The sequence below is a fragment of the Pezoporus flaviventris genome, unplaced genomic scaffold, assembly GCF_033815535.1.
Source record: "Pezoporus flaviventris isolate CSIRO_AGI_PZ_B2104156 unplaced genomic scaffold, CSIRO_AGI_Pfla_v1 ptg000066l, whole genome shotgun sequence".
Taxonomy (NCBI): Eukaryota; Metazoa; Chordata; class Aves; order Psittaciformes; family Psittacidae; genus Pezoporus; species Pezoporus flaviventris.
The window spans coordinates 2,388,685-2,398,848 of record NW_026892614.1 but is presented as its reverse complement, the minus strand read 5'-3'; the positions used below and the strand labels follow the sequence as shown (position 1 = coordinate 2,398,848).

General features: G+C 41.9%; 1 long non-coding RNA gene across 1 annotated transcript; it reads right to left on the bottom strand.

The window, feature by feature from the left end:
* Window positions 1-440: 440 nt before the first annotated feature.
* On the bottom strand, window positions 441-7,431 carry LOC133278666 (uncharacterized). Its single transcript, XR_009746627.1, has 4 exons — window positions 7,311-7,431; window positions 6,769-6,873; window positions 2,756-2,840; window positions 441-689 (listed from the first exon to the last, which is right to left on the bottom strand). It is a non-coding gene; the product is annotated as an uncharacterized LOC133278666 (long non-coding RNA).
* Window positions 7,432-10,164: the final 2,733 nt, after the last annotated feature.

Below are 10,164 nucleotides of genomic sequence, written 5' to 3'. Positions count from 1 at the left end.
CCATACAGTCCTAAGTCATTGTTCTCTCTGTAGAAATATAGGAGGGAATACGAGTCCTTCGTTCACTCATAGGAAAGCCTTCCCTGCAAAGGGAGGATCCTCTTAGTCCTTCTCAGGCTGAAGGGTTAGATGGTTTAAAAAAATCCGTACCCTATCACTGATTATTCAGAAGTTGGAGGCCATACATAATCCACCAAATAAGTTAAGAGAGATGCATAATTAGTACAATTAAGAGTATCTCATTCCTTTCAATATGAGACCATCACAGGGGAAAAAAAATTTCTAGTGACCGCTATGATATTTATAATTCAGTACATATCATAAAACAGTCTCCTAGAGAGAAAGAGATAATAGTTCACAGATATGTTTGGGTTTTATTAAAGCCTGCTCAGCAGTTACGTATTAGAAAAAGAAATTTAAACCCATTGATCTGTCAGGGTTAATGACAAGAGAAACAAATTTGGTAAGTAGGTTCAATTCTCAAGTCCTTATCTTAATAGTGTTAACTTTTCTTAGGCTGTGATCTCGTCAACTCCCACAAGCCTAGTGGCAGGAGCTTTGTTAATGTGTTCAGTGGAAGCCCATAAGCATGTAAAGAAGTACCTTGAAGTGATAGAGGAAAGCTGCCTAAACCTGGAAGTCAAGACTTGAGCCCAGTACCCTAGCTGACATTTGCTTGGTGCATCCATCTGTAAAAAGAAATGTGGAGACAACGTACTCAAAATCTTTGACCATAAAAGATTCCGCAAAAGTTTGTGGGTTTGTGTTAGGGTAAGTGATGTTTTGTTCTGGGGGGGGAAAAACGCTTCTTAGAGCATCTGTCAATGGATCCATGTTCGTATGTGCAACTTCTTCCTGAAATTTTTTGCCTTTGACTTGAGATGCTGGATGAAATCAAGATATTCCTAATATTTAAATGGAAATAGATTCCTCTTCTGTTGTCTTTACATCATTCTATAGAAATATGAGTCTTTGATGCTGTAGAGCAAGCATGAGCTGGAGAAATTCTGCTATTATGTCTTTCTGTCCCTACCCTGACCAAGACAGTATGAGATGCTAATCACCCTTCAATCCTCCCAGCAAGAAGACTGGCTCTTGAGAGTCTATTAATGAAGACCCATCTGCAGGAAGCTGGGCTTGTGGCTTGGACAGATGGTACAAGAATACCCAGATAATGAACTGGGAAGGGCAGTTGTCCAAGAAAGTACTTCAAGTAACTTTAAATGCATATTTGACTAGGTGTAATTTATCAGCCAGTGCACGAATCTTTAGTCACAAGCATCGCATCAAGCTCAGGGAAGATATAAGCCACTTTAATCAGCTTGCCCCCGGGCAGGAAAAGCACACAAAGAGAAGGAAGAGTATCATGACTAGCAGAGTGACAAGTGCTGAGCATAGAGTAGGTCTCAACAGTCACCTACACACCCACCAAGTCTGATTCACTTATTGCTGGTACAACACTGTCACCCTTACCTGTAAGAGACTAACACTAACATACGCAACAAACTAAAAACAGTCTGTGCTGGCAAAAGCCATTGGCAAAACAGTCAGTGATGAGATCCAAACGTATTAACCTCATGCAACAGATATTTCAAGAGGAAAAAAAAGGAAAAAAAATAATCCTGTGTTAGGGCTGCCATGAGTGAGTCGACCAGATTGGAAGAGTTCCTTGGTCCTGCAATCAGGTGAATGATTTAGCATCTGGCAACATTAAAACCCATCTTATTGAAACGGAAAATGCAGACTGCACCATCCTATCTCTCTGTGTAACCACTCTGTCCCCATCATTACTGGCTACTCCATCAGTTTGTGTGTCATCTTCAGATTTTATCAGCAGCAGTTTTATGTTTATTTCCAGACCACTGATACAGAAATTTAAACAACACTGGACACAGACTATTTTATAAAAACCTCTCTCCCATCAGTCAGCATCCCCTACATCTTTTGACTCGAGGCAAAATACTGCACTGGGCCATGGTGAACACATTGCAAAAGCATATTATCTCTCTGCGGTCACTGTCAAGAGCTGAATTTGTAATCTCATACAAAATGTAAGCTGAACAGTTCTTCTGTTTACCTCAGTCTGCCTCCTTGAAAGCTATGTTGCCTGATATTAATTGTATTTTTAGTTAGCAACTGAATCTCATATTTGCCTATGCACTATTTTGCCAGATACTGGCTTCAAGTTGGTCAGTTTATAATTACCTTAATTGTTCCTCATACCCCTCTGAAGTACTTGCAAAACCCAGGAAGTCTGCAATCGCCTGCAATATTGCCAGCGCTCCCAGGTTCATTAAAACCAGATGTTTCCTGCGCCAACCCTCTCAAGACTCTTGGGTATATGTTATCCTAATAGATAATATTTAGCAGACTCTGGTTACTTCTTCTTGGAAGTAATCACCCTTATCTAAGCCTGTATGCTGCAGCTTTTAAAATACAGAATGGGAATCATGACATAATGTCTTCAACTCCCTGGCTTTGTTATCTTTAATTATCTTTGCCTGATAATGCCAGCATTCCTACTGTTCTCAAACCTACATTGTCTTTACCTCCTCTCACTAATCTGGAGGGTTTAGGTGCTGTGTTTAGCTATCCCCTGCTCCACCAACCTCTTTTCTGCTCTACCTTTCTGACACTGAAGGTGTTTTGTGGATGAGGAACAGCAAGCAAGTGCTGGAGGAGTTTCCCAACAACTGACTAGGGATTCAGAGGCTTTCTGCAACTCACATACAGGTTAAAAGGCCAAAACCCCTACCTGCAAAGAAGGGGAAAATGCATAAGGAGAAAAATTATCTCCAATCCTCAGGGTCTCCATGCTATTGTACAGGGCTTCTCTTCATCTAAAAAAAGATCAGGAAAATAAGTTAATAGTTGGCACAGAGCCCGGAGATAGGGACAGAAGTCATGTCTATAAACTATTCACTTTGAGTCTTTTTCCCATTCATTCCATTTTTTTTTCCAAATTACCTGCCCCATGTTGTCTTCACTGCCCCACACACAACTGAACTAAAAGCTTTGCACTCAGACTACAAGGAGAAGCTTGTTACAGTGCTAACACATTCACTGCACACACAACTGCATTCTAATAACTATGGTGGTGGAGAGAAATCCTCTTAAATCAAAAAAATACTGCAACGAATAATGAGAATGTTCAACAAAACTCTCTGAAGCAAACGGGGAAATAGAAAGATTGTTTGACCTTTTAATACTGTAAATATATCTGTGGTGCCCAAGGAACTGCTGCATCCCACAGCCTCCTGAACAAATACCTGATGCCTCTAATAACTCTGTTTTCCTGCATATCTCTGTAACAGACACATGGCTCCTGTTAGCAGCAGGACAAGACAGTTGGGAAAATACAGGCAATATTTCCCAGGTGTTTGGGTTCTGTTTGGTTTCGGCTTTTTTTGGTTTTGTTTCATTTTGTTTTTTTCATCAAGGAACTATGTCCATTGCATAGGCTGGATCACTAGCAGCATCCATTTCTTCTCAATTGAGTCAGGCAATAGCAGAATACTGGGGATCGATGTGTACAGGCAACCAAGGGCTACTTTATTAGTCATGACAGCCTGAAGAACCAGCTGCAATAGAACATGTCCCACTGGACAAGCCACACTTCACTGGGAAAAACAGGATGAACAGCCTGAGCTTAGAGATTCTGTAGTCCTGAGGAAGCTCTGCAGGTCAGAGTGGGATTCTGATGAGTGCCTGAAGCAATGGTATCTCTGCCTCCTCAAGTATCTCCCGTGGCTGACAACAGAAGAGCCTCCATAGGCTTTGGGTTCACCCCACATGGAAGTGGTTATAGAAAGAAGGCTCCTCATTGTCTGACTTTTGGGGTGAGCCTATACACTCCCCAAAGCATTTTCTAGGAGCTTCCAAACAGCAGTGAGGGGACAAAGAATAAACCTGTGTGCTTCATGTGACCACTCACAGGGCAAAGACCATGAAGTTAATTCTCTGCTAATTATCTCCCAAACTGGAGCTGTGAAGCTCCTTTGCTCTACAACAGAGCAAATTTGCTGGGCACTGAAAGATTTACTGGATTTCTGGAAGCTGAGATGTTATCTGCACAGAGCTGCAATGTGCCAGGAAACCTCACCAGCTCTTTAAAAGGCACCAAGGCACAGCCCCAGGTCAGGTTTCCAAAACACTTCAGTTCCCACTGTGTTAGGTCTGTGAAACTCTAGTCCCAGGTATGAGTACTGATCTGTTTGAAAAATCAAGCCATAAGCTCTTGAAAACTCTTTTCTCATGTTCTTCCAATTACTACTGCTCTCATTTAAAAGCCTGCTAGTGTTGGAGGGTGGTGTGATCAGCACAGTAAGAGAAACAGGGTTTTGGAGTCTGCAGAGCTATCTCTGGCTGGAAAGTTTTAGCCGTTCTTCCTTGAAAGTAGCATTAAGAATGGGAAGAAAATAGTAACAGGGTGTTTAAAATGATACCCAGAAAAAACAGAACTGTTTCACTAATCTCTCACAATTCTCTGGCCATGTCAAAGGAAAAGCCATGACTTACTCACTGCCAAAACACTTTTGAGAAAGTATCACAAAAAAGAGAAGCTAGAGGAATTAAGATAGCAGAGGAGAGAGGGAGATATGTGTGTGTAAGTTATTATTTGGATGGAACTTTAACAAATGCAAAAGAAGTGAACGGCCTATTTTCACCCTGGCAAACACCATGTGCCTCAAGGCTCCACCCTGGCTTTTGCACTGTTTAATTCATTTGTGTTTATGAATTATCTAGAGAGGGATGGAACTGAAATAGCAAAAAATACACCAGCCACAAATTTTTAGGTGGGTCAGTAGCATGAATGATTCAGATGATGTTCAGGAAGATCTTAGGCAACCAGATGACTGGTCCAAGTAATCAAGCATTGGAAAAGGGGGGAAAAATGCTGCTAAGGTTCCTCATTGCTGCACAGCGCATCCCCACAGCAGGCACATGCCCAGTGCCTCTGGCACAGAATAACACCATGGATCTGAGCAGCAATTGCCCTGGTCCCACTCTGGGACAGGCTGTGCCCCACAGCAGGGCAACACCTCCCCTGGCTCTCAGCATGGGGCTCTGCTAGTTCGTATAGGCAGCCGGTCCTCCTCTGCCTTCTCCTGACCACTGCACACAAATACACACATAGGACTCTCAGGTCTTCCTTGGCCTCTGTCTCAGTGAGGAGCAGGAAAGCAGAGGACTGAGGATGCAACAGGAAAGAGAAAGAGGCTGTGATGTTACAAGGATGTTATAAGGAGGAGGAGAAGAAAGGACAAGAAGAAAAAATGGTCAAGAGATGGGGCTAGGGAGAGAATGCTGCACTGCAGGTGGTACAGAGATATAATGGAGGTGACACAAATAAGTAGTCCAAGTCATTGTTGTAGATACATTCCTGCAGATTCAGTATGTGCACGAAAGATGGCAGGGAGCCAGAATTATTTAGAAATGAAACACTTAAAAATGTTTAAGCTATTCTACATAAACACTACAGACCCAGCTGAAATCCTACACATAACATCTCTTCACAGGCTCTGAAAACTCCCTCAGAGATGCTGCACAAGTTAAACAGGGTTATGAGAAGCAACAGAGATTAAAAAAAAAAAACAGTAAGAATTGCTGTTAAAGCAAGATATTAAGAAGACATCCTAAGGAAAGAACAGAAGACAAGGCTAGGGTTTGGGTTTAAAAGTACAACAATAAAAGAGCTACAGATGAAGTGGGAAGGAAAAGGGATGCCAAAGGAACAGGGTGCTGCAAACGCATTCTGCACTGACAGCTCCTCCACCTCCAGGATGCCTGAGGATCTTGGGTAAGGCTCTGCAGACAAAAAGAGCAAGTGAAAGGCTTAGGGTTAGTGTCGAGAGAGAGACAAAAACTACTGCTCCAGTTGGAGTAGGGTAGGAAAGGGGCTGCCAAAAGATAGATTGTCTGCCAAAATAGCTCTCCTATGGGAGCTCGCTCATCCTAGCCAGTACTGGGAAAGCTTGGACAAAAGTCAGCCAAGGTCAGCAATTTGGACTGGTGTGGATTTGGGGTTTATGTTGGGAGAAGTGCAAAGCCTATCTCCCTATTTTTGAGTGGGGCTGGAAGAAGGCTGCCAAACCAGTGTTTAAGCTGCTGAAAGAATTCATCCTCTGATGCATTTTGTACAAGGATGTGATGAAGAAATATGTAATCTTTAGAGTATACTCACTTTATCCCTGCTCTTTACTTCATAACATCAGGAAATGAGACATGCAGTAAAAAAAAAAAAATAATTACAGGGAAATAACCACAGACAAAAAGAAATATTAAATACCTTTTGCAAACAGGTTTTTAAGCCTACGTATGCATTGCTGTAGTAGACCAAGGACACTGGATGATTCAAAATGAAAATATATTTGTCTGTTGATAACATTAACTTCCAGAGTCATGGGAGTTAATGGTAACAACAATTTTTAGAGTATATTAAATGGCATTCTTCAGGGCTTAATCCAGCCCCTAACTATTTAGGGATCAGGATGACATCTAATGGGTCTTGAGAACAAGGTTGAAAGAATTGATTATCCTGCATCTGCCTGCTGTGAGGTTGTTATATCTTCCTCTGAAGCATGTAGCACTGGCCAGGGTCAGAGGCAGGATGCTGGACAAGAAGGAACCCTGGATTAGCTTGTCTATACTCCCTCTGCTCTGCCTTGGCTGCAAGCTATGCAAGGTTTTATGTCTGTAATCCACAGCTCTCCTTGAGGAACACACAGGGCCTCTGAAATGCTAAACAGCCCAGGGAAAGAAGCTTACCTGAAGCCATGAGTAAACCCAGCAGTCAAACCTTTGGCACAGAGTTTGGCTTCTTCCTCTTCTAAATCGCTCAAGGTTTGGATGTCTTTGTTTTCAGCTCTGTATCTGAAAGATAAAGGAATTAGCAGGATTTTTTTAATCTTTGTGTTCTCCCAGATAAGTGTATTAGAGGAATTTTGTAGGCTATGGACATATTTATTTTGAATTAAAGCTGCACCATACTGTGTGTTATTGTATCCTAGCGTAGGGCACAGCTGAGCCATGTAGTCTTCTATACCTGACTGCAGAAACATCATTTCTTTTGCCCAGCCCTGGATATCTGTTGTGACACAGAGCACATGGAGTCCAAAAGGTCTCCTTAAATATATTTTTTATTTTTAAAATGTAATAGAAAAATTGATTTTGGATTTCAAACAGCGAAGAAATAAAGCGTAACCTAGGGCATTATGGAGTCAGTGTGCCCAGTTATTGACAGAGACCAATAATTATATTCCTGTATAACTTTCTTTTAGTGAATACAAGAGAATCTCAACTGGCTTTACCTGAGCTCTCTCCAGCCACTTTCTTCCAATTTAACCAGAGGGAAGGTTGCTGCTACAATCTAGAATAAAGAAGAAAATAGAAAATGCGATAGACAATTAACAGGCAGACATGCTTCCTCATTGTCAGCAGAGTTGTTGCTGGTGTCTGCAAAAGAAAATACAGTTTTCAGAAAAGATCAAGCCCAGAACACACTCTAAATCTCACAGGCAAAGATCTGTGAACAAAATGAACTTATTTCTTGGGTGCGGTGCTCCTTTACCCAGACAGAGAGATATAGGGGAAGGTGGGAAGCACAGTATGAACCCTTCCCATCTCAGTATCTATGAGCCACTCTGATTCCTCCTCATGGCCATGTGAAGCCCTCCCTGAACACAGCAGCCCACCAAGCAGCATAGATCCAGCACCACCTAAGTCCTTTCTTAAATACATGCTAGCAACCCTATCATTGCCTTCAGCAAATCTCCTTCACTCTTAGCCCTGGCCCAGTCAACGCTCAGGGACATGCAGTTTCATTAACCCTATGTTAACCAGGGCTGCATTCAAGTACACCATCCTGAGAAGTACTGCCATTGTCTCAGGTTCTATCAACTCAGTTTCTCCTGCCACTCTTTTTTTTTCCCTCCTGCCTTCAGCAGGCTCTTTAGATTCAAGTACTAACCTCAAGCCAATTTTTTATTTCAAAGCTGGATTACTGCCTTAACTCCCTCTACCCATTTTTCTACCACTTATCTCAATGCTCTCTAACTGCGAGGATGTAACACAGAAACAAAGGACCAGGAAAAAGACAAGGCATTAAAGTATAAATGGTTCTAAATAGTTAATAGTTGGAAGGAAGAAAATTGTAACCTCCATTAATCAGAGGTAAAAACAGTGACAATAGGCTTCAGCTGGTTGTGCACCTATTTATTTTTAAGACACCAGAAAACATGCTTGAAAAGGTTTCACTCAGATGTGGCTTCAGACATGATTTAGAAGTTTTCTCACTTTGGAAACAATCAGATAGCATTTGAAGGGGAAAAAAAAGAGTTCACCTTTATGAGGACTGGCACTCCAGGCAAGAGACAGTCAAGAGTTGTAGATTGAACCCCCTTCTGTGTAAATTACTGCAATTTCTGTTTAATTTCACCATAAGTATGTTTGCTGCCAGTTCTTGAAACTTATCCATATGCTTTTAAAACTGCAGCTTGAAGCTCCAGGCCCTGAAGTCAAGAAAGGATATGAGAGTCTCATGTTCCATCATAAATAAAACTGATGCCTGACTTACGATTGTGAAGATAATGCTGAACATCAAAAATGTTCAGCTATCAAGAAAAAACACCCTATTCTGTCTCTTTTTAACTAACGATTTTTAAAGGCAAACTCATAAGGATGGTGTACCAACTTGTCCTCTGAACTGCTGGAGTGAGCAGTGCAGTAGACATGGGGCCATTATAAGTATGCAGACCCCTCAAGGCTGCATCCTTTATTTCTCACTCCAGCTGCTAGTGGGAGAAAAGATGGAAGATGCAAATGGCCAGTGCAAACAGCCAGGCTTGTGCCATCTCCTGCCTTGTGGGAAGTCTGGAAAGACTTGCTTTTCTGAGACTTCTTGGCCTGCCTAAAACAGGATTTGTCTTTGGGGTCCTCGAGCCTGAAGCAGTGAACTGCTGAGAGTGATGCATTTATTGCTTTGACCTATACATTGTCTGCTACTCTCCTTTGAAACGCTACAGCTTCACTTGTAAACTGTACTCTTGTCTCAGTAGCCTCTTGAGCTCTGAGCTGGATTCTGTTTCCTTTAACAAATCAGCCTCCTAGCCCCCATTTTAACATTAATTGATTGGAGATGCTTTTAACTGTTCCTTCTGGGTGTATTAATTTTTTACAGACTGAATTTGGTTTGATGAGGCAGGAAACCTGAAACTATTTCTGGCATCTCCTGCATACTCAGAATAACCACTCTAATGCATTCAGAGAAGCACACAGCAGCAGGGTGGTAACAGAGTAGGGCTGGTGAGGGGGGTAGGCAGATGAAGGGGAATAGAGGAGCCTAGTAGTCACCTATCCATTTCCAAAAAACACCAGTAAGTAATTGCTTACCCGTGTCATCTTTTATATTAAACATTTTTCCCAGCAACGCAGGTATTTCGATCCGGTTGGGGCTGCTGACATTAACAGATGTTAAATACACTCAGGAGAAATATGATCAAATGTTTGAAGTGTCTAGTAAATGTGCTGTTAGCTGCCCTCCCAGGGAGGCTTAGTGGAAGCTATTGTGTTTTGCTGAGAGAGAGAAAACCTGGAATATTAGACAAGGAATCCAAAGGCAATTTTATCAGCAGTGTTATGCAGCTCTGGAACACATAGCTAAAGGATTGGAAGCTTTTCTATTATAGCCATCTACTTGCTTGCTATTCTTAAATATTAAAATGCCATTTTACATTTTAAACCTTCCTAGTTGACATCTGTAAAGGACGCATATGCTCAACAGCATCAAGGGTTGCTATGCTCAACAACAATACCTGCTGATTCTGACACCGTAGCAAGGCTCTGGGCAGGGCTGGGCTTTGACACCCTATAAGACCAGACAAAGGCTTCACCCTTCCTGCTCACTCAAACAGAAGTGGGAGATACACTTGTTCAAACTCCTTTCTCATGTAACCTGCTCAGCTTAGCATGTTCAGTCCATAGATGAGGTCAACTTATTCCACTCCTAGTGAGATGCCCTGGATCATCAAATAGGCTTTATCCATCTCAGAGAGTGTTTTTTGTTTCCTCCAACAAAATTTGCCATCTTTTTAATTCCAAAGATGCAGCAAACCAGCAAACCCCATTATTACTGCTCCTGGAGCAAAGAACAGATGGGAAGACCAT